This window comes from Ambystoma mexicanum, chromosome 2q (genome assembly GCF_040938575.1).
Source record: "Ambystoma mexicanum isolate Mex_15411 chromosome 2q, UKY_AmexF1_1, whole genome shotgun sequence".
Lineage (NCBI taxonomy): Eukaryota > Metazoa > Chordata > Amphibia > Caudata > Ambystomatidae > Ambystoma > Ambystoma mexicanum.
In genome coordinates, this window is record NC_090924.1 from 987,614,383 (window position 1) to 987,637,284 (window position 22,902).

Consider the following 22,902-nt stretch of genomic DNA (forward strand, 5'->3'; position numbering starts at 1 on the left):
TATTCAACAGGCTTTATTCTGATTTATAACAAAAAGAAATAAAAAAGGAATTAAATTGCATTTGTTACACGGGGAAACCAGCCCCAAAGAGGTTTCTGCTCTGGGGTTGCCAGCAATAGAAGGCGCCTCACAGCAGATGCTAGAACACACAAGTGATAAATCCTACCTTGGCAGACTTTTATCTGGGCTGAGGCCTCTTACAATAGAAGTTCCGGGACACCAACTTGTGAAGTAGAAGCGGCTATAAACCTTCAATCAAACTGGGAAAACCCCTCCCCACACTAGGCTGAAGTGACAGTTGGAGGTAGCTGAAGAGAAAAAAATGGTCCCAATGAAGGAAAAAGGATGCCCGTTAGCCTCAAAAGACTATTTTATCTAAGACATTTTGATGATGGTTATTTTTGCAGGAATGTAAAAAGTTAACAGTTTTAATGTAAATTTGTGGGGTTTAATTTGAGACGTTGTAGCCTTCACTGCCACCTTGGGAACATAAATGGTAGAGAATTGGGAATTCCACGGAAAGTGTACATGATGCCAATGTAAAATTCAACACTGACATGCCTAATGATGTTCCATACACACGTGTAAAGATATAGAATTCTAGGCCGAATATTTCACACTAAAACTGACTAACAATTATTAAAAGGGCAAAACAATGTCTTACAAACTGTAGAGTTGGACTGGCATGCTCTGCGGAAAATATGTAACCTATTTATGTAATTTTTTAAGATGCCCCAACTGTACAAATGTGCCACTTTTGGCAAAACTGGATTTTAGCCAAAGTAACTGTGGGAGGTTCTGGACATTTTAAAACTCACATCATAAATCTGACATCATGCCCTTGAAAACCATCCAGCTGAAACGAAGGTAGTAACTATCACCCCGGACCAATCCAGTTGTTTAGAGGCGTGCTTATCTAAGCCTGCCCTGCCGTATAATTCTATGATCATGCTCTATAAAAAGGGTGGCTGGCAAAACTCTAGACAAACTCTTTCCTGAATTTCCTGCGCCTGCGTTCCTGATCTTCTACATTCATCTTGCCAGAATCCAGATCCCACTGCAAAGCCAAAGCATAACTGATTCCAGATCCCACTGCAAAGCCAAAGCATAGCTAATTCCAGATCCCACTGAAAGGCCAAAGTATTGCTGACCATCCCAGCATGGCCTCAATGCGGAAATCCCAATAACCAAACAGAAAAGCTGTGGTGTTCTTTTGGGAAGCATCCTGAAACCAGACTGGCTTTTTGCCCACTAACTGCATGCCCGCTGCAACCCTGCCATCCAGCTGTCCTGATTATCCGGTGACCAGACAGGCCCAGCTGTTGTTCTGATAGGAGAGCCCGCCGCTACCAAGTGACCCGAGCCCTGTAGTCCAGAACCTGGTTGACTGTTCCTAATCCCACATTTAAGAGTGGACTGTGAGTATCCCCATCTCATAACACATAGTCTACCCCATCTTGACTTTTGTCTTTGTTCCATGCTCTAAGCAACCCTATTTATACCCTGATAACTTGTCTAGACTGTTTTAATTCTCTGTGCCCCTTGTTCTTGTTTCCTAGTGTTAGCGCAACTCTTTTATTCACCTCACCTTGTAACTCATTAGTGATATTTGGAGTAATTTAAATTAATTCCCACATAGATCTGAACACGGCCAGAAAAGGTTGACGTCGCAAATCAATCTTAGAATGTACCGTGGCTTTCTTTAACAATATAGTCTAAATAATTTAGTTCACGTAAAATTTGCCTTTAATTTTTAAAACCGATTTTCTCTTTTTCATTGCTCTATTTTCCTAAAAACGAACCTTATTCTACCTTCCAAATCTCTCTCAATTCACCAGCTATAGCCCTCCTTTCACTTCTATATTGTCCCGGTGCTGTGCATTTTCAAACTCTGAGTGTCATTTTAGGCCTTTGCAAAGAGTTTAAAATCTGTGTTTGCCTCTTATTTTGTGAGGGAAGGTCGGATTTTGATTGCTGCCTCTTATCCCTGACTACCTGCTGCTTCTTTCTATCGACTCAGAATTCGATTATTGGTGGGTTGAGGGAACATTGCAGGGGGAAACCTTAACTTGGGTGCTATCTATCCTAATTCAAAAAGTGCTCCTATTCACTTGTGCTTTAGATATGGTCTACTAGAAGGTTAACCAAGTGCATTGCATCCATTTCCATTGTCATTATCATCCCATTGGTGATTACTGCCCAATATAAAAATGTGAGTGATTTTTGTGAATTTTAAAAATAAATAAATATTGTAATTTCACCAACCAGCCTGGTTTATGGTCCATTCTGACCCAGGGTATTTGTAAAAGGAGGTGTGAGACGGGTCGTGTACCGGCTCAATTTGAATTCGTTGAAATTAAAGAAAAAGCATTCCTATTGAGCACCACATCCCAGGCTAAGACTAAGTGTCCTGGTCCAGTATGTGATGCCCGATTGGAATCCTTAACAATTTGGGGGCTCGAGTCGGGGATTGAGTTTGTTTATTCACCCGTGACAGCCTAACACAGCAGACTAACCTTCAAGGTAGGACTACTTTTTGTGGCTGGAACACTGTGTTACGCTGTAGAAGCTTGGAAGAAAGAAAAGAGGATCCAATGTGGGAACCCTCCCGTCCCCTGCACTCTATCTATGATCCACCAAAAAGGTGGTAATTAAATTTCAATAATACTACATTCACAGTGATAAGCTGAGTTTCAAATAACATGATTCATAAGAAATATATTCAAAAAACAAAGATTTCTAGAAGCACAGGCTGTGTTTAAAATTAGCAAGTATTTTTAATTACATATTCATGAACAAATATGATGGCGGGCAAAAGTACATTCCATCAGTTCAATATAGTGAGGCTTTACGCGTTTCGAGGTATATCCTCTTCCTCAGAAGCCTATAATGAGCTGTTGATGATTGATGATTGGAAATCAAAACATTAGAGGGAAAAAAGAGAGAAAGAACACATAAGTCAAGGGTCCTATAATTTACCATGATGTTTTCTGCTAATTTTAGACATATTTATAGTCTATGAGGGGTGATCAATACAGTCAAATTGATTACATCCTTTTCAAGTTTGGATAACATTGAGTTCGAGCTATGTTCAATACATACATAGGAGATTGTCACTTCTAGAACATGCTCGGGGCTCATGTGAACCCCACTCCACTTGTAATCAAGCGCCACAAAATAAATGATGTGTACACACTCAAGAGTAGTAGGAAGTTGAAAATATATTCAAAAATTGCCCTTTGTGAGACACGTGTTTCGGTGACTCAATCGCCTTTTTCAATCAGGGCTAAAATAATAGGTCACAATATGAACAAATTGCAGTTGACAATAATATAGACAAATAGCACAAAGGAATTCAGTAACATATTCATAACGTGAATGAAACAAAAATACAAACGAAAAGATACACGAGTTTCAAATGGTACAGGAACAATGTTGCAAGAGGTTAAGCACAGAAAAACAGGGGAGGGGGAAAAGGGGAGGAATGGTAAGGGTAAGAGAGATAACATCAGAAAAGAGGACAATGTGTTGGTTAGTATATGTATTTCGATTCAGCCTGATGGTATATAGTTATTTAAAGCAAAAAATATTGTCCTTTTGATATGGGTGAAGTCTTACCTAATAGATGACAATTATAGATCAATTCTAGAGTTGTTGATGGTCATGTTCATGGGATAAATCCCACCTGTTAGAAAATGCACAAATTAGAATCAAGTATTTCCATGGGTATTGTGTGGTAAGTTAATAGCGAAAGGTGAGTGGCATAGATGATATGCATACTATGCGTTTAGAAATTGGACCGGTTACACAAAGTTTCAAAGAAAAGTGTACAGTGGCCTTAAATACATAATTGGTACTATTTTTATATAAATTACGGCGTAAACATGAAGCCATGTAATATTGCTGGTGCGACTTCCTGATCACATTGTAAGTCAATGTACAGCTTCTATCAAATTCAAAAATTGTAAGAATAGTATAATTCTAAATTTGTATACATCTATTCCTGGTGAGCAATGCTAATCTGTGTGCAGCATGCAGAAAAAATACTCTGAGTACAGTTAAGCCTCATTCTTCCCTGCATCGCTTGTGCAGCGCTGTGTAAAATACAGCGAGCGTGGGTGGGACAAGCATGCGGGTAGTGTGAGGGGCTTAGGGCTTAGTGCTTACCTCGCAAGAGGTAGTTCCTTTCACAAGCGTCGGTGTCTGGAGTGACAACGCAGGCGCTGCGCTTCTAGTTTGTAATGTAACAATCGTCGCCATAGCGACCACAGTCCTACTTCACTGTTTAGGAGGTTTGTAAAGAGCAGGATCGCCATATTTAAAGTACTAAGAATACGTGGTACAGCTTGTAAATTGGGTGTTTTCCCATAGTAAGTAGCCATAGTGGAAAGGTAATAAAGGTAATATACCTTGCACCAAATAGGGTTGTCCATAAATACAAGCCATATTCGAGACATGAGTGCAAAAGGATGATGCACACAAATTACCTCCATCTTGGCAACCAGTGTTCCCGTGGTTACACCAAATAATTAATTAAATAGCACGATGTTAAGGTTTAAGTAAATATTAGCGATCTGCCCTTGATGGAGGTATTTACACAGCAAATTCATATAATGAATGTTTAATCCTGTGGATGATGGCCAGGCCAGATTTGAATGTTATCATACATAATGAAGGTGCTACCAATTAATATTCAAAACTGATTCTGGTTTGGGAATAAGAAGTCCCCTTGGTTTGAAGGAATACTTCCAAATCACATATTATATATTCATCATATTATATTGGCATACATAATATTAATGCTGACACTTGCTATTTAAATCTGGTTCCAAAAGCTAATAATAAATAGGAAGGAAAAAAGGTTTAAAGGAAAGCTCCCATCTCTTTGTCTGAATTCAGACCCACACAAGTGGCTCTGAAGTGACATATGGTACGGGTTTCTTGTCGCCTTAGTGTGAGTTCTTGGTTGCCCCCTCTTCTTCCTGGGCTGATTTTGTTGAGCCAATAAATTGAATGTTGCTTTTATCGTCCATTTGATGGTGCAGTTGCCAGTGTACTGCAAGTGGCAATGTAGAGTCTTGACTACCTATTGATGAAAAATGTTCTCTTATCCTTATCCTTAGTTCAGTGATAGTGCTGCCCACGTATATCTTGTGGCAAATGCAAATGATTGTGTACACAACAAATTTTGATTTGCAATTAATGTTATTTTTGATCATGGTTGAAGTGCTGCTCACCCTAAAGTACCACACAATACCTGTTAGGCAGAAACCTGTGCAGTTCCCTCTGGGACCACTGCAAAAGATTTAAGACTACAGGTGGTTGGCAGTAAACCCAATTGGTAGCAGTCTGTACCACCCAGATTTACCTGGTAGCTGTGGCTGAGCAGTCAGACTTCTCTCAAGAAGAGTTAGGCAGTAAACAGAGTATTCACAATAGGTCAAACGAACACAGTAGAACAAGCAAACACTGACCAGAGCTTGGTGTAAAAGAGATATAATTATTTATTTAAAACAACACATCTAGTAAAACACACTGGCACTAATATCAAGCAGTTCAAAAACACGGTCACTAAAAGATATACACTCCCTTCAACGATTAGTTAGACAAGTCTTAAGTAAAGCAACTCTTTTTTTCAGACAGCGGTGTGCGCTTAACGAAGATGGCACTCTAATCAATCGGTTAAAAAGGGAGAGAAAGGCAGATCCCAACACTTTCGGAAGAACACAGTAGGAGAAGAAAGCAGGTTAAAACCGTAAAGTCAAAGTTAACAAGGCCGGACCCACTTTAAGAGGCTCCGGTCGAAATGTGTCCAAGGTCACACGGTTCAAAGTGCCCAAAAGTCTCGCAATAAGTTCAGAAAGAGCTGGACTAAAAAGAAAGGGCCCAGTCAGATGGTCTAGGTGGCCTTCCCAGTCCAGAAGGTTAAGGGATTATTGTTACCTTGTAGCAATCTTTAGAAAGGGAGGCCTGGGGGACACAGTACCTTAAAATGGTGAGAAAGCTCCAGCGGGGGCAGTTGTTCCTGGCAGCGGGTGCAAGTCGGTGCTTCATCCGGAGGAAGAGAGGATCTCGTCGGGGAGGGAAGCAGGAGTCTTTTGCACTGCCAGGGAAGAAACCAGCCGCGGAGTTCTCAATTAAAAGGAGTGGTCCTTTTATTTGCGGTCCAGTGGTAAGTGGCTATCCGGTTGCCGGGGTGCTTGGCACAGGAAATTCGACCACAAGATGTCCTGGGATGTGAGAAAAGAAGGTAAACTGGTTGTGCCCACCAGTCAGGGCAAGAAGACTCTCCAGCTGGGAGATCTCCTCTGTCGTTGGGAAGTGGTGAGTCGGTTCAGCAGGCCTCCACCGGTGGTGTCGTTGTAGCAGGCCGGCTCAGTTTCTCCCTCGTCGGATTTTCAGGTCCTGTGGCGACCTCTGAAGTTCCAGTCCCTAAAGCCCTGCTTTTATGCAGCACACCCCCATTCACTCAGCCTAGCTGTCAATCAAACATGCTAAGTGGTGAGCCGGCCGGCTCACCACTTGGGCCAATCACACAAGAGTGTGACTTGAGTTACCAAGGTAACTCAGTCCAGGGTGCCTAAACCCCCTCCCACACCCTCTGTGGTACCCAGACAGAGTGGCACCACTTTTGGAGGCTTCTGTGGAGAAGCCCGCCGAAAAGTGGAACAAAGGGCTCAACCTTTGTTTTGGAGTTACAGAGGTGAACACAAACGCCATTTTAAAACCGAGTTCTGGCAGAAAATACCAACCGGTGAATTAATATTTATTAAATAAACCGGCGGTATGTTAGAGGCTATGTTAAAAAGTATTAGCCTCGAACAATGGGAAAATCCCATAGAGATATATTCGCGGTTGAATATAAAAAGTAGTATCCACTGCCACCAGCCAAAACTTGACGAGGGGGGACGGGACAGTGCCCCCTCGAATAACAGACCTAGGGGCAATCGAATTGCCCCTACCAGTATGTCCACAATATGACGGTTTGTACTGGTTCTGTTAGTAATTTGGGACTAGTAAAGCCAATGGTGACTTTACATGCCCTGGGAGACAGTAGTCAGTCCCAGGGTATGGAGTCTATGGTGGGGGGTCACTAGGACACCCCGGTGTTACTGTACGGAGAGTGCTGTGTAACACACATAACAAAAAAACACATGAGACCCTATGGAGTAAAAGACCCCATAGCCCATGAAACAAATTAACATTCAAAGGAACACCATAAATCATGTCCAAGAGTGTGAGGGAAAGAGTCTCACTCTTGGCAGGAGAAAAAAACAAACTCCAGAAATCCAGCAAAGCTGCTGGGGAACTCACTAGGTTAGGAAATTCAGCCTAAACAGAGAATTCTCCCTAACACTCGCCCCCCCACCAGACTAAGGGACAGGAGGATTTAATCCACTCCTGGATGAATCTCATACCTCTAGTCGATGACATACATCCTAGAGAGACCATCAGCATTTTGGTGGTGACACACTGACCTGTGCTCAATGGTGAAATCAAACCCTTGCAGGCAGATTGACCATCTCAGTAGTTTTGGGTTTTCCCCTTTCATTTGCATTAACCATCTCAAGGGTTGGTGGTCAGACTGAATGACAAAAGTAGAACCATACAAGTATAGCCTAAACTTCTTCAGAGCCCACACAATAGCAAAACACTCTCGTTCAATGGTTGCCCACCTTGTTTCAGGATCCTTCAGTTTTCTACTGATGAAGCAAATGGGGTGCTCCCTTCCTTTCCCATCCAGTTGACTGAGGACTGCACCTATTCCTACATTTGAAGCATCTGTCTGCACAATGAAAGTTTGGTGGTAGTCAGGAGCTCTGAGTACTGGGGCTTGGCAAAGAGCCTTTTTCAGGGTTTCAAAGGCCTGACTGCATTCCTCGTTCCACCTAACCTTTTTAGGGAATTTTGGAGAGGAGATGACATTCAGTGGAGAAGCTATGGACCCATAGTTCCCTATGAAATTCCTGTAGTACCCAGTGAGGCCTAAGAAGGCTCTCACCTGGGTCTGAGTAGTAGGTGTTGTCCAATTTTGCACAGCTTCAATCTTACTGGGCAAAGGCCTTATTTCTCCACCTCCTACCTCATGTCCAAGGTAGACCACTTTACTCTGTCCAATCTGGCATTTACTCGCATTTATGGTCGGATTGGCCTTTCCAAGAGCCTGCAAAACATATCTCAGGTGGTCCACATGTTCTTCCCAGGAATTGCTGAACACTGCTATGTCATCCAAGTGTGCCATGCAGAAGTCCTCCATCCCATTCAGAAGCTGGTTTACCATCCTTTGAAATGTAGCAGGTGCATTTTTCAATCCAAAAGGCATAACCTTAAACTGGTATATGCCAACTGGGGTAGAAAATGCAGTTTTCTCCTTGGCATGGTCTGTCAGGGCTATTTGCCAATGACGTTAAGTGAAATGTGCTGAGGAACTGTAACGCTCACCTGACTCCCACGGAGGTGCTGGCCTGGTTCGCACTGCTGTGACCTCTTCTAAGGTGATGCGCAGGGTTCGGAAGACGGACTGGACCGGGCCCCCAAATCTGGCTTGTCTGGCTCGCAGAAGTATCCTTCTGTAGGCGAAAATAGGGGATTAACTGTCTGCAGGGTAATGCAATCAGCCTCCCACTTTCCCCTCTCACCCTCCTCGAAACCCTTCTGTGATTCCTCGTAGAGTCTCACCTTAGGGTCTGGAAGGACAAGCTCTCCATCCTGCTTCTGATGAAGGGGCGCGTTGGTATCCAGTTACTTCACTGGATTTTCAGATTGGTGAGAACCAAACTTGCTTGGCTTCCAGGTAAGTTTTTTGATAAGAGGTTCCCCTTGTGTCCATGCATTAATGTACTAATGCTAGTGTCTTTTTCCCCATAGGGGCCGGGATACGGAATGCCGGGGATCAGGCACCGACCCGAGATGAGAGGTGAAATCCTTGTAGAAATCAGGTAAGTCTTTAATGAGCGTTTTTTTGGTAATGTCTTTTCATTCGCTCATTAACGTTGATGGCTCTTTTTCCCCTTAGGGGCCGGGGTCCGGAAATGCCAGGATGCGGCGCGGACCCGAAATGAAGAGGGAATTAATTAACAGGTAAGTCTTAACATGGAGATTTAGCTTTCCTTATTCCCTTCTCTCTCTCACCTTTTGTTCTGGTCTTTTTCTCCCTAGGCGCTGGGGCGTGACTGCGAATCCGGCTGATCGCTGCTGAACATGGAGGCGCTCAGTAAAGGTGAGTGGAATGCGGCGCTGCAGCGATCGACGCGATGAGCTTTTAAATAAAAGTCTTCCTTTTCAGGATTGTCGGCGAGATGTCTCCGCGAATGCGGATTGAGCGGGTAAGGACTTTTCCTTCTTCTGTTCTCTTCTTCTCTTCCTTTGCAGGTGATCCAGGATGCTGGCAGGCGTGGCAGAAGTCAGGATGCAGGAGCAGACAGGGTGAGCGTCCAGCTGCTAGATGCAGAACAAGGCGAAGCACGTGTGGCTGTTCGGGTGGGGTTTAAATAGCCTTGGAAGAAGTTCCAGGTATGTATCCTTCCTCCAATCAGGTATGTATCCTTCCCCGACCACGCCCGGATGCTAAATTAGTCCCACAGGTAAAGTAGTTCCTTCCAGGCCTCAAGGAGGCCGGGATCCCGCAGCATGGTCTGCATCAGGTAAGTGCACCCAAGCACATCCATAATGAGCCTGGCGCCTATGGCGCCAGGACTGATGTCTTTTATGAGCCTGGCGCCATAGGCGCCAGGACACTGTCCAAAGGGCCCCTATATGGGGTTGCTGGGTCCTTCCTTGGGGACTGGATGTCCGCTTTCGGGGACGCAGGGCTTGAACCGGCTCCCCGGGAGCGGGCCTCATGACAGGAACTTGGCTGCAACAAGTCTATCCACCAACTCATCTGTCCTTGGCAAAGGGTGGGCATCAGTCTTAGTGACTGCATTAAGAGCTCGGTAATCGACACAGAATCTAAGTTCTTTAGATCCTGCCTTTGGGACTAACACAACTGGGCTAGACCATGGACTAGTAGAGGGCTCTATTACCCCGAGATCAAGCATCTTGCTGACCTCACCTTTGATGTGGGTTCTTACATTCTCTGACATTCGATATCCTCTGCTTTTGACTGGCAGTCACGCTGTCATGGGTGCTACTCCCGAGGGGCCAGGACTGACCCAGCGCCCTCGGAAGCAGACCCGTCTTTCACTACTCCGGACCCAGCAGACCCCTACAGGGGCCCTTTGGACCGTGTCCTGGCGCCTTTGGCGCCAGGCTCATGAAGGGTTTCAGTCCCGGCGCCATAGGCGCCGGGCTCATATTGATAAACAGTGTAATAATGCTTGGGTGGACTTACCTGAGGCAGACCACGCTGCATATTTACCCAGAACAATCCAGTCTGGTTGAAGTCCCCAGCCATCAGGGCTGGGAGGAACTATTCCCTCCATTCAGGAACTCTTTTCTTACCTGGGTGGAACCGGTGGAAGAACACACACTGGAAGCACTTCTCTGCTATTTAAACCACGCCGGATGGAAAACACGTGCTTCGCGTTATTCTGCAGCAGCAGCAGGACGCTCACCGAGTCGGCTCCTGCATTCCAGGTCCAGAGTCATCTTCAGCTTCCGTGCAGCAACCTGTGGATGAAGAAAGACACAGAACAATACTTACCAGATCCCGGAATCCAGTCACCGGCAAAACCTGCAAAGAATAAACATAAGGTTAGAAAAGTGCAACTCGCTCGCAGCCGCGCCCGCTTACCTGATCCATCCGTGATTGCAACAGAGCTAACAACGGCCTTCTCTTCGGCAGCTTCTCTGCACCTGAAAGGCAAAGGACATCATTAAAAAGGGGTTCGGGTGAAGGCAGTCGCATTCATCTTAACTTGCCAGTTTTTTGCACGCGCAGTAGCGGCCGCATCAACCTCAGCATCCCGGCACCTGAAAAACAGAAAAAAGACATTATTTGAGGTGCCATTAAAAGCGGCCAACGATCATTATACTTACGTGCATCGGCACGTGCAGTGGCAACGGATATAAAGCCCGCAGCATCCCGGCACCTGAAAACTAGAAAAAAGGACATTATTAGAGGTGCCATTAAAAGCGGCCAACGAACATTATACTTACGTGCATCGGCACGTGCAGCGGCAACGGAAAACTACGCCCACAGCATCCTGAGGCCTGAAACAAAGGAAAAGGGACATTATTGGGGTGCCCATCTTTTAAAGCCTAAAGACTACAGTATACTTACAGGCATCCGCTCGTGCAGTAACGGCGGCATCGCTCTTCGGCATCCCAGCACCAGTGCCACAACTAAGGCCGCAAAAGACTTGAGCCTCAACACTGAACTCATCCAGTGACGTAACTGGAATCCACGCACCCCTGCACCAGACGCAGGATGGAGAGCTCAGCATTTATACGCCTAAGGTGAGAGCTCGCCGAGACAAGTAGAAAGCTAGGCTGTGGGAGAAACTGGCGATTGGTGGGAGAAGAAATCCCATCAAACGGTGATTAACCCTTTTTCTTCCACCTGCAGAAAACTTACCCTGCAAGTCAGACATTCGATAAGAGGAAGCCCAGTCCTGAGAGTCATCCGAGCTCTACGCTTCTCAATTGAAGAAACGATAGCAGCCCAGCCGGGATCAGCACCTCCGTGGGAATCAGGTGAGCGTTACAGACCAGTGAGTATGTCATGCTGTCCCCAAGGGGTCAAAGCTGGTGAAAGTGAGAACAGAGAGGCAAACTGATTCAACATAGATTTGCACTGTTCCTGTTGCTCAGGTGACAGATTTGAAGAGGGATTTACTCCTTCAATCTTTTCGTCTAAAGGTAAGCCTCTGAGGCGATCAGGAAGAGCTTCACTCTCTTCTTCTTCCTCTGATGATGCTAGAAGCAAAGCTCCTACATCAGGTCTGGAGACATACGCTTTTAGTCTGTTGGTGTGGAAGACTGTTGGAGCCTCCTTGGGATTGCCCAAGTCCACCAGATAGTTGACCTCTCCAAGTTTACCCACAACCTTGAAGGGTCCCATCTATTTGTCTTGCAAGGCCCTCTGCCTTGTTGGAATCATAATGAGAACTAGCTGGTCTTGAGTAAACTCAACCATGTTAGCCTTTTGATCATGCCAATGCTTGACCAATGCTTGTCCAGCTTTCAAGTTGTCACTTGCTTCTGCCATCATGTGCGACATTCTCCTTCGGAGACCTATCACATAGTCAGTCACTCTGACTGGCTTGGGGGAAGGAGCACTTTCCAACCCCTCCTTGATCAGGGCCAATGGACCTCTGACCGGATGACCATAAAGAAGTTCAAAGGGAGAATAACCTACTCCCTCCTGAGGGACTTCTCTATAAGCAAAGAGAAGGCATGGCAGTAGAAGGTCCCACTTTCTTTTAAGGGGGTCCTCTAAAGCACCTATCATGCTCTTCATGGTTCTGTTGAACCTTTCACCCAACCCATTTGTCTGAGGGTGGTATGCTGTTGAGAACTTGTAAGTAACTCCGCAGGTTTTCCACATGGCTTTCATGTAGTGAGACATACAATTCGACCCCCTGTCAGAGATTACTTCCTTAGGAAACCGAATCCTGGTAAAAATACCAAGGAGGGCCTTAGCCACAGCCAGAGCTGTAACAGTCCTCATAGGAATTGCCTCAGGGTACCTAGTAGCATGGTCTACTACAACAAGTATAAACCTGTTGCCTGAGGAGGTTGGAGGATCAAGGGGACCAACCATGTCAATCACTACTCTCTCAAATGGGACTTCCACTACAGGGAGAGGCACTAAAGGTGCCACATTCTTGGAACCACCCTTACCAGAAGTCTGGCAGGTGTGGCAGCTCCTGCAGTACTTATCTACTTCGGCCCCCATCTTTGGCCAATAGAAGTAGAGTGAGAGCCTTTCCTTAGTCTTCTTGAAACTCAAGTGACCAGCCAAAGGAATCTCATGGGCTAACTGCAAGAACTGTGGTCTGTTCTCTTGGGGTACTACAAGTCGTTTGTTGTCCCCAGGTGCAGACTCCGTTGGTTCACTGTAGAAGAGGCCATCTTCCCAGTGTAACCTATATTTCCCAGGCTTTTGCCCTTCAGCCTGAGCATCTGCCTCATGGCGAAGACCTTCCAGAGTTGGACATTCTCTCTGTCCCTTACTGAAGTCTGCCCTGTTGGGTCCACCTTCTGCCAGTAAAGACTGCAGCTCAGGATGGTCAACAGGATCCAGATCTCCAATGAGTTCCTGGCCTTCCACTAGCTCTTCCTCAGAGTCTAGTTGAACCACACAGGGTTGTACCACCCTCTCAGCCTCAGCTGGAGGGGGAGTTACTGGTGTAACTTTGGACAACCTAGGAGAAGTCCTTGTTGGCTGCACTGGAGTGCTGGCTGTGGGGTTCTTTTTAGTCTAGTCTTTTTTAGTTTTACCAGACGTCCTTATCAGGACCCAAGAGCAGACCTCGTAATGAGGTGGTAGAGGATTAACGGCGCTGGCCGCTCTACATGCGCCGTTAACCCTTTACTGGCTAGGTCGTAATGAGGCCCAATGTCTTACAAACTGTAGAGTTGGACTGGCATGCTCTGCAGAAAATATGTAACCTATGTATGTAATTTGTTAAGATGCCCCAACTGGATTTTAGCCAAAGTAACTGTGGGAGGTTCTGGACATTGTAAAACTTACATCATAAATCTGACATTATGCCCTTGAAACCCAACCAGCTGATAGGAAGGTGGTAACTATCACCCCTGACCAATCCAGTTGTTTAGAGGCATGCTTAGCTAAGCCTGCCCTACCGTATAATTCTATGATGTCACCATGCTCTATAAAAAGGGTGGCTGACAAAACTCTAGACAGACTCTTTCCTGAATTTCCTGCGCCTGCACTCCTGATCTTCTACATTCATCTTGCCAGATTCCAGATCCCACTGCAAAGCCAAAGCATAGCTGATTCCAGATCCCACTGCAAAGCCAAATCATAGCTGATTCCAGACTCCACTGCAAGTCCAAAGCATTGCTGACCATCCCAGCATGGCCTCAATATAGAGATCCCACTAAAAGAAAAATCCCAATAACCAAAGGGAAAAGCTGTGGTGTTCTTTTGGGAAGCATCCTGAAATCAAACTGGCTTTTTGCCCATTAACTGCAAGCCCGCTGCAACCCTGTAATCCAGCTATCCTGATTAGCCAGTGACCAGATAGGCCCAGCTGTTGCTCTGATAGGAGAATCTGCTGCTACCTGGCTGGTGATCTGAGCCCTTGAGTCCAGAACCCGGTTGACTGTTCCTAATCCCAAATTTAAGAGTGGACTGTGAGTATCCCCCATCCCATAACACATAGTCTACCCCATATTGACTTTTGTCTTTGTTCCACTCTCTATGCAATCCTATCTATACCCTGATAACTTGTCTAGACTGTTTTAATTCTCTGTGTTTTTTCCATTGAATTTCATACGTTTTTGCTAGTGCAACTTAACCATAACGTCCCTTTAACAACATTTTTTGTTAGTGAAATTCATAGGTTTTTAGTAGGGCACTGTAACCAGAACGTTGCTTAGTAAAGTAAATAGTTTTTTAGTAGCATAACTTAACCATAACATCCCTTTAACAATGTGTTTTCAGAGAGTATGGACTGGAAAGTACCAAGACCAAAACTTCACTACAATGTAGTAAGCACACTGAAGTTTGTCTACTAACTGGTGCTGCAGTAAACAACAGTAGAGAAGCATAATGTCTCATTTATTACAGAGCTACGGCAAGCACCATGGAGTGGCTGGAAGAAAATTCCCTTCATTACGCAATGACTTACACTACAAATCCCATTGCTACGCACAGTACTGTGAAGCATACATTATGTGATATATATGGCTATATGTACACCAAAAACATTTTCTTTTCTCTGAGAGAACAAATTGGAAAGGAAAGCAAGGCAGCACAAGCGGCAACCCTTCCACACAGCATCCGGCCATAGCAAAGGAAAGAAACTCTGTGCATAGCAAAAAGGACAGGCTGGAAACCAAAGTGGAATAATTGGTGAAAAATTGTGCCGGGTGAAAGGTTGCTTACAAGGGTGCATTATTGACAAAATGAAACAGCTGTAGCAGACCTGCACATGTACCCCTTCCCCATGTCAAAGGGTGATACCTCAATGTCTTCCTCCCCTCACAACCAACTTGAGGAAATCCCCAATTCCCCACAATAAGTATCCACTTGTGCTACCCCTTCCCTTTCCTATTGGTGTGTATGAATGTGTACAAGTAAATGTTAGTAAGAGAAAGGTTGTTGAGTGTATATGTGATTTATTTTTGTTGAAATTACATTCTCATTCAGCGGCACACATTCCTTATTGGAATGACCACAATTAAGGAAAAGACAGGTGTCCTACAGACACCGCAGTTGCTCAGCCTATCCTCAATGATAATGGAGGCATCCGTATGACGCCAGTAAGCTCCGCATGTCCGCATGTTCACCTCCTCCTACGACGACGTGTGGTAAGGGACATTTGGTAGTTGTGCAAGTACACGCATGTGCATCTGTTCCTCTGTGTCCTGGTAACACTGCCACTGTGCAGCATATGCGAATGAACGTTAATTCGGTTGTGGTGTCCACCCACGGCCTAGAGGTACCTCTATAGATAAACATCCCACCTGCTATACCCTATAAACAGCCAGCATCTCCCAAAATGCTCGGCACACGTATAGCACCCTATTATTCAGTATAGAAGTGGGAACGGTATGCACATGCGCACAACATATTCCACCCAAAACGCATCGAGTGGACAGCAGTTCGAAAGGAGAGCAGTGACGACGTCACCATGCGAACACACCCACGCTGCACGCGGGCCCTTATTTCAGTAACACGATCCGGACCCATGGACGGTGGCAAAGTACAGTGTTGAGGCACGTAGGGAGTGTTTTTCAGAAAAAAAGGCTTACAAATGCACCACAATAGGCCGTTGTACATGTATGTAGGTTTTTGAACAATGTAGGCCTGTGTAGGTCTGGCTCAGTGTGCACAGTAATGTAGAAAATTAAGAACAGCCCTTTTCTGTCCCAATGTCATGGGTAGCAAGCTGAAAGCGGGAGTATGTGCACATGCATTTCCGCAAGGACGGCGAGGGCCATCCCCCAATAAAGCAGAAACATTCCTTCTTCCCTTTCTACTGTCTTCTTTCCAGCACGCCGTCATTGCATAATGTTAAAAAGTTCCTGACGCATCCACCAATAATATTGAAGAGCTCCCCATGTAACAGTATCAGTTCTATACAACAGTCCTCTGCGTAAACACCATGCCCAGAAACATTATTGCGCAATCCCTCTGCCTCCACAGTCCCATTTCCATTACTGCCATCCTGAAAATCCCCAGATGTGGCTTTCGTGCTGCGTGCGGGCAATAAATTGCAACCAGGGTAGGGGGAATTCGTTGTAAGGGGCAGCTCTGAAAAGAGCTTTTTTTATGTCAATGCATCTAGACAAACACCTTTTTTTCATTTTTTATTTGATTTTGAGTTTTTTTTGTGCTCACATTATTACAGTAAACTCTTCAGCGCATCCTGTAGACGAGCAAAGAAAACTGCATTACCAATGGATGACAACAAAACGCCATTTGCTTGGAACGACTCTGCATTTCCACAACTGATGGGGTCATTGTTGCAGACGAACATCCCACAAACTGAAAATAAAGTATACATGCTTCTGTTGATTAGACCCCATGCGACCTCTGGCTGGTGACATCAATCATTGGAATAGGTGCATAGTAATCTTGGTGGTATACATGTGAAAAGCACCTTGGCAGTGGTAAAAATATGCTGCACTATTTTCATCACCTCCTTCAGTTGACGGTACAGACGGGAACAAGGCATGGAACCCAAATGCAACACTCCATAGTGCACAACCACACTATGTACAGTAGCTAAAGTGGCCACTCATCGACATACTGCAAGCACAGCGCCGAAGCTACACACATCTTAACAGCACCACAAAGCCTCCACTCCCTCTAAATAAAAATTGCCATGAAAGCCTTTTTCGATGGCATACTTGAACAGATTTTCCACAAAGGCATCACCGACTATCAAAACAGTGCGTCTCTCCATCTCTGGCTGCTACCGTCAGTACACAGAGTAATGGGAAAATATATTGCCACCCTTTCCTGTGATGCACACGCTCAGCACCTGATTGGACTTTCCCCATAGTCCCATTTCCATTGGCCGGCATGGTGAGAAGCGCAGATTGTGGCACGTGCGCTTTCTCAAGTACTGCAAGGGCCATGCCCCAGTAAAGCAGGAGTCCTTCTTCCTATTGCTGCGCTTTCCTGTGACGCACACCCTGAGCACCTGATAGAACAATCCCTACAGTCCCATTTCCGTAGGCCAGCATGGTGAAAAGCGCAGAATGGGGCATGTGTGCCTCCCCAAGTACCACAAGGGCCCGGCCTGAGTGAAGCAGGAGTCCTTCTTCCTATTGCCGCACACCCTAATCACCTGATTGGACAATCCCCGGTGTCCCATTTCTATGGCCGCCATACTCAACACCCCTGGATGTGGCTTTTGTGTTGCGTGCGGGCATGTGGGAATAACTTACAACCAGGGTAGGGGGAGTTTGTGGTAAAGCGCGCCTCTTAAAAGAGCCATTTTTATTTAAACATTTTTTAGATGCTTCTAGAGAAACACCTTTTTTCATTTTTTATTTGCTTTTGTATTTGTGCTCACATTATTACAGTAAACTCTTCATCGCATCCTGTAGACGGGCAAACAAAACTGCATTGCCAATGGGTGACAACAAAATGCCATTTTCTTGGAAAAACTCTGCATTTCCACAACTAATGAGGTAATTGTTGCAGAAGAAAATTCCATGAGTGGACAAAAAAGTATACATGCTTTTGTTGATGAGACACCTTCCTGCGTCTGGCTCGGAACAACATCCATGAGCAGTGGCCCATACTCTTCGTGGTATTATGGATGAGAAAAGCACCTTGGCAGTGAGAGAAAGCGTCTTCATGACATCCGGCAATCTCCTCAGTCGACGGAACAAATCTAAGCAAGCCACGTAACCCATATGCATGCCGCTGTAATGGATGACGATAACATCGACAGCAGCAAAAGTGGCCAGGTCTACGTAAAGTGCATGCATATCAGCGAAATTAGACTCATACACAGCGTTCCACAATGAGTTCACTCCTTCCAAACCAAAATTGACGTCAAAGTGTCTTTCCAGGGCATAGTTGTGCAGATCTATGACAAAGGGATCACCTACAGTCAACACAATGTGTTTCGCCATGTCAGCCACCCTCAGTACGCAGAGTATAATGTACAATAGATTGACCACCCCTTCCTGTGAACATCACCCACAGTACCTGATTGGATAATCCCCACAGTGCCATGTCAATTGGGCAACATGGTGCAAAGGGCAGATTGTGGCATGTGCGCTTTCCAAAGTAACGCACGGGCCGCACCCCTGAAAAGCTGGAGCAGTCCTTCTTCCCTTTGCACTATCTTCTCTGCAGCACTACCTCATTGGGTTACGCGTAAACAGGCACACACGCATCCACCAATCGCATCGAAGCCGCCATCATGCAACACTGTCACTCGTGTACAACACTTCAAATGTACTGTTACACATTTGCAGTACAAGTGTCGTGCCATTCCAAAGCTCGTCGACTACAAAGTTCAGTAAAAGTATGCATGATTTCTCCATCCACATGGCCACCCAGGATGTGGCACGTGTAATCCTCAAAGTACAGCGGAATCCGCTACCTTTTCGTGATAGTGAAGGAGGGTGGTGGGGGAAGCAATATCAAGCTGGGCAGGGGATTGGGTCCTCCATCGTAGATGTATAAAGGTTTTATTTTTAATTTATTTTTCACAACTGTGCGAGTAACTTTTTTAGTTTTTTCTCTTTATATGCGTTTCTGTTTGCCTCTCCTACATTTTTACCACATTCTGGTCAATGCTTCTTGCACAGTGTAAAAGAAAATGACATTGCCAATGGAGCTCAAATAAATGCCATTTCTACGGAACCACTGCATATTTTGCGACCTCATGATCTCAAAGTGGGTGGAGAACATGCCAGCAGTCTGCATAAATTGACATATACTTCTGTTTACAACACACCTTCCGACCTCTGGCTGGGGACAAATTACACCAGCATGGGCCCATACACCTCTTGGTGTTATGCATGAGAAAACAACCTTGGCAGTAGGAAAACGGATTAAACATCTATACGACATGTAACCCAAATGTAGACTTCCATAGTGCACCACGACAAAGTCAACTTTCGTGACGGAGGCCACATATCTGCAAAGGCGAACCATCCCGCCGAAACTGCAGTCACCCTGACAGCCCCAAAAAGAGTCCACTCCTTCTAACCCAAAATTACCAGCAACACCTCTTTGCACACAACACCTGTGCAGATGGCGCACAAAGGTATCCTCGACGATAAGCACTGTGCTTCTTTGTCACGATCCATGCCCCTGACCCCCTCAGGTATAACAGCCCCCTGGCAGCAGTGGGGCTAATGCCCTTCACACTGGCCCCAAGGGCCTTAAACCTCCATCAGAAACATACATGGAGTCAGTCCTGCCACCTTTGGCGCCAGGCTCATTATCAGGAATAAAGCAATACCAGTTTTGAACCTTAATCCAACATGGAGGCCTATTACACAGCTCAGTTCTTTAGAACCAAGCCATGCGGTCTAGTGTTTTGGGTGTGGCTGGGTCTGGAACTACTTGGCCTGGAACTACTTTACCTGGGCTATTCAAACCACACCCAAACAGCAGAACACGCTTCGCGTTATTCGGCACTCCTGCAGTGCAACGCTCACCGTGTCCAGCTCCTGCTCATCTGCTTCTCCGGCGGCCCGATCCTGAAGCCCTAGATCCGGATTCCATTAATAACCTGGAAGAACAAGAACAGCATTAGCGAGCAAGAACACTTACCTGTGAAGTAACCAGCCTTGAATCCTTCCTGCGCTTCGATTACCTCACCCATCTCCGGAGTTCGCCGCAACCTGCAAAGGTAAAGAAACAAGGACAGCATTACAAACAATTCTTACCTGGGCAAGCAGCGAGTCCTGGCAGCACCCTGCACTTCTCTTACCTCGCCCATCTCCGGGTTTCACCGCAGCCTGCAAGGGAGAAGGAACAAGGTCAGCATTAACAAAGCACTTACCTGGGCAAGCAGCGCTTCGATCGCTCATCACTCCGTAACATCACCGCAACCTGTACAAAGAAGAAAAGAGAACACAGGTTAGCAATTTGTTTGCCATCGGCGCGGCAACTCCGAGATCGCAACCATCCCTGTGAAAACAAAAAAGAGACATTGGCCCTCATTACGACCCTGGCGGAAATGGGAAAACGATGGCGGAAATGCAATACCGCAATCGAATAGCGCTCGGTGCGACTACGACCCGTCACCGCAAAGTACGAAGCCATTAGCGACACCGTAGTGAACGCCAACGCTAACTGCACTAAGCACGCGCGCGCCATGCCAAACCGCAAACACCACCATGGTGCAACGGTACGCCAATTCCGACCCCAGCGGACATGTACCTAACGCCATCAGGCATGGCGGAATGGACCATTCCGCCATGGCGAGAAGTACGGCATCGCGAATCAACCGTAAACGGCCCCACTGAGTGCCTGTACACCGCTCCCTGCCCACAAAGTACAACTCCCTGTAGGTGCAATGAAGTCACAATGCAACCAGTGAAATGTACAAAGCACCCATGCATGCCAACGAACAAAAGCAACACAAGAGGGGCCAATGGGAGCTGCAGGTCACAGATGGCACGAATACAGAAGCCACAATACATCGCCCCACATATAGGCACATGCCACATCACTTGCAAAGAAAAACGCTACACGGGCCAAATCAGAATAGAAATTTAATGCACAACAAAATCACCAAGCCCATACAGCCATCAGGCCATGAACTCCAAAACACATTTCACCATTGTGGGCTGCATCCGCAAGAAATGACCAGCCACTACTTGTGTGACGCCCTGTCCCATCATGGTACACAGAGCCACAATCACGTACGAAAAGGCAAAAAGGAAGCGCACACAACCGCAGGGCCGTCCCAATGGGGAGGCACTAGTCCAGCTGAAAGGCCGAAATGTTGCTCCGAGCCACCAGTACTGCGTAAGGGCATGTGGGCCACTGGCGATCGTCCCATAAGATCGTAATGCTGCTCCACCGATTAACACGAAGCAGCAGGTGTCGGGAGTAAAATCCATCTGCAGGAGTGGCATACAGATGGCAGTGGCAAAAGGGGAGGAGATACCTGTCAACCAAAAGAAAAGAACAAGAACAGAATGGCCATCAGAACTACATTCGAACAACTCACTTCAATGAGCACACGAAATCCACAGCCATATGCATGCTAGCCCACTCCAAAGGATCATCACCACCCCAAAGCCACTTGCGACTCATAACCATCTATACCTAGGTGTAAACACCATCACGAACGAGTGTACCTGTGCATGCGTCTGCCAAAACAGAACCCATCAGATGGGAATGTTAACGTGCATGGACACAAGTGTCTGAGGGCGCGTCGAGACAGGGAGGGCTCAACAAGGCCAGATAGACGATGGTCCCACTATGGCAGCCCTGCATCACATAGCGTAGGGGAGGCGGATAGATCCCAAGAAGCCCTGTACATGGCAAACTCTGCATCAAATCACCTGCCCATGCATCCATTCATCATTCCCACATCCCGGGATCAAAACGCCTGAATAATTACTCACATGACATTAGAAACGTCCATTGAGTCTGTGCGTAATGCAGCCTGCTAAATCCACAGTGCCCCAGCCCGTAAATCCAGTGTTGTGAAGTAACATGTATTTGGGAATGGCCGGCCTCATCGCCCACGTAGCTATTGCGCATCCCAAACTATTCATATCAATCATTGCTCCCTCGCCATGGGCCCTGTCTCAAGGACATAGAACAATAGAACGTTATATTTGCAGTCAGACCTGTGGGCATCTCCTCGCCGCTAGCTGGAAACCGAAAGCGCCGCCCTTCGAATTCCTCATTTGCAACATCACGTCGAGAAGGCATCTGTGGCCGTTTGAAATCACTAATTATTCCATCGAGTGCGGCTGTGTGTGAAAATGGCAACTGCCTTCACCCACAAATGGGACGCCCCGCCCGTCGTTGCAACTCGGTACAGTGATGCATGAGGGCCCACCGTTACTCGAGTACTACGTTCCACTGACCCTTCACAAGTCCGTTCGCGACTGCACAGATAGTATGGGAAACAATGGGACCACAGCAGAATGAACAAATCAACCAATCTTACACGCCCATCGGGTAAAAATACATGATTGCAATAGCAAGATACCATTCCCCGAATTGCAGCGTAGTGCGCGGGACGTGCTCGGCCAAAGGGGAGAGCAGTTTGCACAGGTGGAATCAATCACCACAGGTGGAGGCCATACAGCCTGGAAACACATAAATTGCACACCCAGTCTCCTCCCACAACCACAGCGAAATGCTACCGGCAGGACTCGCGATGTTGGCCCTGGGGGACCTGATAGCACTGCAAGTGCTCCGACTCCAAGAAGAAGACGAACAACAACTACAACCAGCCGCACGGAGGAGACGCAGGAGGAGGAGGAGGCCAAGGCAGGGCCAGCAAGGCCCAGCAGCACAGCCACTACCACCACGCAGGCAGCCCGCAATCCCACGCCTCCGAGCACATCCGTTCAACCTCACTGATGAGCAGATCCACACCCTCTACCGTCTGGACCGGGACACCATAGCCGCCATTGTGGACATGACACAGGCTGACCTAGTCAGCATGATAGATAGCCCAACCGCAATCCCACCCCTACTGAAGGTGGTGTCTGTACTCCACTTCCTGGCCACAGGCACCTACCAGCACACAGTCGGACAGTTGCATGGCATTTCTCAGCCACTGTTCTCACGGACACTATTCCAAGTGCTCGATGCCC

At 46.4% G+C, this 22,902-nt stretch overlaps 1 long non-coding RNA gene across 1 annotated transcript; it reads right to left on the reverse strand.

The window, feature by feature from the left end:
• Positions 1-2,757: 2,757 nt before the first annotated feature.
• Positions 2,758-4,219, reverse strand: LOC138569048 (uncharacterized). Its single transcript, XR_011303082.1, has 3 exons — positions 4,168-4,219; positions 3,619-3,685; positions 2,758-2,894 (listed from the first exon to the last, which is right to left on the reverse strand). It is a non-coding gene; the product is annotated as an uncharacterized lncRNA (long non-coding RNA).
• Between the last annotated feature and the right edge of the window lie 18,683 nt (positions 4,220-22,902).